Below are 8,030 nucleotides of genomic sequence, written 5' to 3'. Positions count from 1 at the left end.
GACATAAATAAAATAATTCCTCTTTCTAAGAATAATGGACACAATTAAACTTTGAACACATGCTGCGACACTAATTTGACCTTATATTTGCATAAGAAAATATTAATGAAAATTATAGATAAAAAAAAGTTATATGATGAAACTTCATATCACTACCTATCTTACGACGTAATTTATGATAAAATATGTTTTTATTGTGTTAATAAAAAACTTAGTCAAAGTTAATATATAAATAGTGTAAAAATATCTAACGTGCGTCTCAATTATTCGGGGACAGAGGGAGTAAGAGGTAAGTGGGGTGTTAGAGTATTACAAAAATTGTACGAGGATAAAATGGTCAATAGTTTATTGAAAACTAGTGAATGTAAGAGAAAATAATAATACAAATTAAAATTAGTAGTAGTACGTTTAGGTGAGTACGTTAGAGGAGAGATATATAAAGTAATTAATGTAGTTTTTTTGCTGAAAAAAAAAGTGTAACACTTAAAAAAACATGATTGTATTTAATAGGTGTAACACTTAAAAAAATACGTGAGAGAGTACTATTTGTATTATTCCGTATAATCTACTACTCTACCGTAATTGATGACTATGATAGAAGCTTCGAAAACAGTAAAAGAGGGAGAGAGAATGATTGACACAATAAAGAAACTTGTGCACTTTGTTGCAACTTCCCAGTACACTTAATCTTACTTGTGACAACTTGCCTTGCAAGCTCCGTTTACGAATAGCAATCACTATGCGCAGTACCCATACACACGATCCTTCTTCAGCTCCGATCCACATAATGCAAAATAGTTCTTCCATTCATCTCCTACTGCTCAACTTAGCAGTGCTTCTCCCCATCACCAGCTCAGCCATTGCAACGCTAAGCTGCCCTAACTGCGGTACAAAGCCTGTACCATTTCCACTCAGCACTTCACCAGACTGTGGCAGTCCATTGTATAAGGTCCGATGCACAAAAGGGACATTATGGTTTGATGCCTTAAATGGTTCATCTTACGTGATAACCTCGATAACTCCGAAGAGCCAACAGCTGCTAATCCATCCTCCAAGCTTCAATGGTAGTACCTGCATCACCACTGATTATCATGCTGGAGGTCTCTGGCTCGACGAGAAGCTTCCTTTTAATATCAGCAGCGACAACACTGTTCTTAAACTGAACTGTCAACCTCTTGCTTTTATATCAGCGATGAACTGTTCATCCAGTAGTATCTGTTCCAGGCATGATATTGCTACTTCCTTTCTGGTCATTTAGGCTTTTTTGTCGTCGTTACAAATTAATCTTCATTATTTTCCTGCAGGTATATGAAAGAAAAGAAAGAGGTGGCATCAAGATGTAAGGATAAACATATATGTTGCTCTTTTACGGGAGGAGGTTCCCAAAATGATCACAACATAAAGTTAGCACCGGAGAAATGTGCTGTGTACACAAGCTTCGTAGGATTGTCATTGAATACTCCACTGCCCGTAAGTAAATGGCCAAAGCCTGGAGTAGCAATAAACTGGATTCTTCCCCCTGAACCAGTCTGCTCAACTGATATAGACTGCAAGAAGTTGCCAAAGTCATCATGTGTGCCTAGCGCTGCAAAAGGACCGGAGAGATGCCTCTGCAAAGTGCCATATAAGTGGGATCCCATTAAAGGAGTGTGTTCTAGTAAGTTAATTAAATCTTTCTTAACTTCTAAAGAATAGTTTACTAGTCTAATATATTTGGTGAAACAGAGTTTCAGTATAAAACTATAAATAATGCATATTGTTGAAATATGTAGAGTATGAATTTGTTGAATGATTAAATTACTCATAATGAAGTCAAATTTAGGACTTATGACACTGTCAAATAATATACGAGTATATATTTACATGAAATATATACCGGGAGATTATTAATTTTTTGGAAATTTTGTGAACAACTACCCATTAAAGCACGTGTTTTGAAAACAACCTATTAAAATTTTTTGTTTAAAAGCACAAAATTGTAAAAAATTTAAGTAGCACTAACATTCTAACAACTTTGGCTAAAATGTCCGACATTTGAATCTCACTTTTTATCATTTTTTACCTTTATAAAGGGTAATTTAGCCAATTTAGATAGTGATTTTACGAGGTAAAGGTAAAATTGGAACCTAAATACCAAATATTTTAGTTGGAATTATTAGAGTATAGTGCCACTTAAACTTTTTACAACTTTAACGTAATTTTTTCAAATAAAAATTTAATAGGTAGTTGTTTTCAAAACACGCGTTTTAATTGATAATTTTTTGACCTCTTTGACAAAATTTCCTAATTTTTTTTCTAGTTTTTTTACTTTAGAAGTTAGTTTCAGTCAAGCTTGTATAAACTATGATTAATTAATTACATGTCGTGCTGCAACAAAAGCATCGCATTTGCTTTGATTAATGAAGCTCTGTTGTGCTACTTAGGAATCGTTTAATAGGTTAAATAAATAAATCACAATTTATTAATCAGAAACTGAAATGTATGTTAATTATGTAAGGTAATACCAATTGATGAATTTGTTCCAAAATTTTCCTTAAACGTCCATCTAATGATATTGGACTCTTGATCTATTGCAGAGGTGAAGTGTGAAACCAGCAAATGTCGAAGAGAAAGAAAGCGAAAAAAGATGATTGCAGGTACATGGACTTATAAGATTTGCCAATGTGTGTATTAAACAACATACACATATTAAAATACATTTAGTACAATTATAAATATACATGGTTTTGTCATAAAAAAAAAAAAATAAAAAAAAAAAAAATAAATGTACATGGAGTTTCTTTGACTAATCATATTCTGTTTTATTTCAAGATAAAAAATTTGCTTATTTTGTTTCAGGTTTAACATACACTGGAGGTATAATAGCAATTCTAGGATCATTTGCAATCCTAGTATACATCCATCGTAGACGAATCAAACGAAAAGCACGTGAGCAATTAGTAAGAGAACGTCAACAGATCTTAAATGCAAACAATTCAAGTGGGAGATCAGCTAAGCTCTTTTCAGCAAAAGAGATAAGAGTATCAACAGGAAATTTCTCAAAAGAAAATGTTCTAGGTTCGGGAGGATTTGGTGAAGTATACAAAGGCATCCTACAAGATGGCACTGTAATAGCAGTAAAAAGGGCTATATTTGGAAACAGAAAAGGTAATGATCAAGTGCTAAATGAAGTACGGATATTATGCCAAGTGAATCATCGGAGTTTGGTCAGGCTACTAGGGTGTTGTGTTGAGTTGGAGGAGCCAGTTCTGGTGTACGAATACATCTCCAATGGAACGCTTTATGATCGACTACACGTAACTTGTTCTAGTGATCATATTGAAGCACCCTTGAATTGGAAACAAAGACTGGCAATGGCACGTCAGATAGCTGAAGGCCTTACATATCTGCATTTCTCTTCTGTTCCTCCTATCATCCATCGAGACATTAAGACAAGCAACATCTTACTCAATGAAAAGCTAGATATCAAGATCTCAGATTTTGGTCTCTCAAGAATAGTGGATAATGAAGCAACACATATGACTACTTGTGCTCAGGGGACTTTAGGGTATCTTGATCCTCAGTACTATCGCGACATGCAATTGACAGACAAGAGCGATGTGTATAGCTTTGGTGTTGTTCTGCTGGAGCTACTTACAACACGGAAAGCTATCGATTTTAGCAGAGAGGTTGAAAATGTAAGCCTTGTTTCATACATGAGGAAAATGGTAAATAAGCAAAAACTGCTAGATGCGGTAGATCCCTTTCTGAAAAAAGGAGCCAGCAAATTAGAGCTGGAAACTATGAAGTTGATTGGAATTCTGGCCATTTCTTGTTTGGATGAGCAACGGCACAATCGTCCTTCAATGAGAGACGTCAAGGACGAGATAGAGTATATGCTTCACATCATTGAAGACAAAGGTGCAAAATAGAATTGAACACAGCAGATCTTGCTGAATACTTTTTTCAGTTCAGAAGATGAACACTTGGGTCAAAGGCCTCAAAGCATCATGTTTGCTTAGTAGAATCTCTTAAATAATACATGAATTTTGTCTGTTTTCTACAAATAATCCATATATTATCATATCTCATTAGCATAACCAACGATTAGTAATAATAATTTAAGTCGGTTTACCAAGTAAACTCTATATTCCACATTTTTGACAAGTTTGTTATATATCCAAAATAAAATGATTTTTACTTTAGCTGTTACACTAGGTTAGGTCCCGTGTCGCACACGGATAATTTTTATTAATTAATAGCAACTTATTTATAAAATTGGTTTTTTACAAAATTAAAATAAAAAAATTCTAAAAACACTGTGGACAATGTTTGATCAAAATATAAAAGATATGTGGATATATATATATATTGATGATTAAAATGTGTTATGAAAATTTGCTAATTATAAAATAATGCCGTGTTAAAAGATTGAAATCTATAAATATATAGTAAGTATATATTTTATTGGTATGTTGCCGTATGTGTTAAAAGAAATATGTTAGTTGATTAGGAAAGAAAAAAATTAAATTGTATTTCAGAAACAGTTACAGAATAAGTTAATGAGGAGATACTCTTATCAAAAAAGAGTTAATAAGGAGATACATCAAATCTTTTTTTGTAAGCAATTTATTTTGTTATTATACATTAATATAATAAATTATTTTTGTATAAGATTTGTTTCAATAGTTGAGTTTTTTTTAAAAATTAAAAAAAAAAAAAAAACTAAGGACACACCTGAAAATGACATGTGACATTCCTGGTGTGTCTTTTAGTATATATTATTGATTATTGATCAATGATTGATTAGGGAACTCAAAGAAGAGAATGTAAGAGACTAGTCAAGAATTTGATGTAGTATTTGGTGTTAAATTAACAATTAATCTTGCCTTTGGTGTCAGTATGACAGTTCAAATTCTAACTGACAACTAATCCCCGCGGCAATGTTGCTGTTAAATATAGCATGGCATTTATTATGGTCAATTTTCAAGCACGTCGTACTGAACGACCTGTCGCAAGACGAATAAAGACAACACACGACTGTGCAATTGATTTAGTTAAAGAAGTGGATTAACTAAGGCCCACGATAGTACTGCAGCTATTTCTCAGCAACATAGTTAACCTATTTAAAATCTATCTAGAAAGGTCCTCAATAAGAAGATAAACTCAAGACCGGGTCTAAGCAACGACCGTCCGATATTTTAGGGAAGTTGTTAGCTGCTTCAAACGACATTATTAGCTAGGGTTATGCATCTTAGTTAGTATTATAAATAACATAGCGCTGTACTCAGTTGACACACAATTCGTACACACTCTACTCTCATATAATAGCTATCATACTCAGTGTACTCAAAGATAATCATAGTGAAATGGTGGTCTTGCACCCATCCGCAATTTTTCCCGCATTTGGGTTTTCAGAGTCATCAAAACACCTTGTCTTTTTTATTGTTCTTTACTTTTGATTTAATCGTTATTCATATATAGTTGATTCTCTAAACGTCGAATGTCCCAGCCTTAGGTCGCCCTTAGGCGAAATTTTGCATAAAAAAATTTGGCGCCCACCGTGGGGCTAGCGACTAGATTTTCATCCAGAAGGAAATAGGTCAATCAGCTCTTATGGATTCTTCAGAAAGAAACATGACAATCGATCAACTCATGGAAAAAATCCTTAAGATTCAAGAGGAGCTCGAGCAGCAGAAAGCGAAGAATGCACGACTCATAGATGATAGCTAGAAGACCGTGGACACCCTCAGGAAAGAGTTGGACTCTGTCCGCAGCAATATTCCAGACCGGTGCCGCAACACCAATGACATCCCCTCCATGATGGACATAGACTCCGGAGATGAATCGGGGGGCGTTGATGAGGAAGATGATCCTGAGCGCACCGATCAAGAGGATGATGACGAAGCAAATCCGACAACTCAGAGGCTGAATAAGATCGAGGCTCAGGACACCAAGCTGCTCCGTCTGTTAAAAAGGTTGCCCAGCACGCCAGTACTGTCCATGACTGAAGAGCCTGATGGCTTTGCTACGTCACCCTTCGTGGGGAAGATCGGAATGGCTAATATACCTAGAAGCTCAACATCCCTCTTCCAGCGTCGCTTTATGATGGAAGCACCTATTTGTTGGAGCATGTCAATCATTACAAGCAACGGATGTAGCAATATTCCACCCCTCGCAACCTGATCGAGCCATTCCTCTACAAATCTTTTTGGAGCCACCCTTACAGGGCCTACCCTTTAACGACGGGAAAAGACTAGGTCGTTGACTAATCCTCCCTCGATCAAACTAAATTTATAAACACTTAACAAACCTAAATACAAGTATAGAGGCAAGTCAAGGGTCGAACCCAAAGGAACGGTAATGTTCAAATGCTTTTGATTTAGGCGCCTAAGCTAGGTCAAAGCCAAAGATAAAGAGAGAACACTAACAACTAACAAACAAAGAACCATACAAATAAAGCACTAGGGAATGGGATCAACAAGTAATCATGACAATTGTAGCAACTCGGGAACGACATGCAAATCAATGGTTGCGAAGACTAATGGTAAGAGCAATCAAAAGAGCTCGACAAGCTATCTCCTAGAGGTCTAACTAGCGCAAACTACGAGAGACACTAACTAGGAATGTCAATAATCAAACTCAATCGACAAATGCAATTCCTAAATCAATGGTCTGTATCATTAGCAATTACACTGCAATCTAGCAAAATTCTCAAGGCTTATCGAATTACACACATGCACAATTTCCATTAATAACTTTAATCTCAACAATCAATCAACACAATTCCCAAATTAAGCATAATAAATCAGTTATACAAGTTTTAACCAATCCCTAGCCAAACAACTACTCTAACATCATTATTTAATCAATTAACAACTAAAGAAATCAAGAATCAACAATATATGAAGAACAACTACACTAATTAAGCATCAAACATCAAAATCAATCCGAATAAGCTTGAAAATTAAACAAAGCAATAAAATGAGATAGAGTTAGAAATGCTCATTGATAATAGAGAAGATCTTCAACACAATTGTCACCATTGAATCTTCAATCTCTCAATCACCATTGAAATTCCTCACTTTCTCTCTCTAAATCTACTCCTAAACTAACCCTAAAACTAGAGAGAGAAGCTCTTAACTAAGCTAAGAATATGAATTCTAATTCTAATTCTACATACAAAAATCGTGTTACGAGTAGATATTTATAGGAGGCGCGAAACGAAACCGAGCAAAAACAAGGACCTAGGGAGGCGCGCCCGCGCTCCTTTGGGTTTCTTCGGTTCTTCTCGAGGCTTTGTGCTTTCGCTAAGGGGCTTCAAGTGAGCGCGCAATATGATGATGATGAACAATAAGAGAGGCAGTTTGACATTGGGTTAGACACCACATCCTCATGAGAGCACGGCTTGAGAGCGCAAGAGCTAGAACTTGGAGAATCCACTTCCTTGCACCTTGAGCTTTCCCAATGCTATAAGCTCGCTCCAAATGCATCTTGTACCTTAGTAATCCGTCCATATCTAGACCCGAACCTTGTATAATACCTACAACCACGAAAAGAGAGCAAATAAAGGAGAAAAGACTAGAAAAACCATGGAAATGCATAAAACCACAAAAAAGGAGAGAAAAGGTAGAACAAAGAGCAAAAGCATGAAACTAAGAATTTATTAAGAAAGAAAGCTATGAAAAGAAGGTAAAAACAACCTAAATACTCATCAAATAGGTGCCAATCAAATGCCCTCAAGATTATCTTTTGCTCTTCCTCGAGCAAAACAAAACCAAGGGATGGAAAATGATGAGCTTATTCAAAAAAACAAAAGAAGAGAGGAGACAAGAATATACACTAACTCACTTTCGTAGGAATCACGGTCAAGTTTAGCAACTAAAGATAAGCCATTTAAACCCCTAGATCGCCCTAGAGGACGAGTAAAGGGTTTCCTAAGAGATTAACCCATAACTCTCACAAACCAAACAAATAAGGCAAAGCATGAAAAAGAAGCAAAAAGAAAAGAAAACAAAACAAATGTTCGTGAGTGGACTTTTTGCAAATGT

At 35.4% G+C, this 8,030-nt stretch overlaps 1 pseudogene; it reads left to right on the top strand.

Annotated features, from left to right (window-relative positions):
• Window positions 1-739: 739 nt before the first annotated feature.
• Window positions 740-3,973, top strand: LOC145566508 (wall-associated receptor kinase-like 20 pseudogene; annotated as a pseudogene).
• The last annotated feature ends 4,057 nt before the right edge of the window (window positions 3,974-8,030 follow it).

This window comes from Chenopodium album, chromosome 11 (assembly GCF_948465745.1).
Source record: "Chenopodium album chromosome 11, dcCheAlbu1.1, whole genome shotgun sequence".
NCBI lineage: Eukaryota > Viridiplantae > Streptophyta > Magnoliopsida > Caryophyllales > Amaranthaceae > Chenopodium > Chenopodium album.
This window is presented reverse-complemented; position numbering and strand designations above follow the sequence as displayed.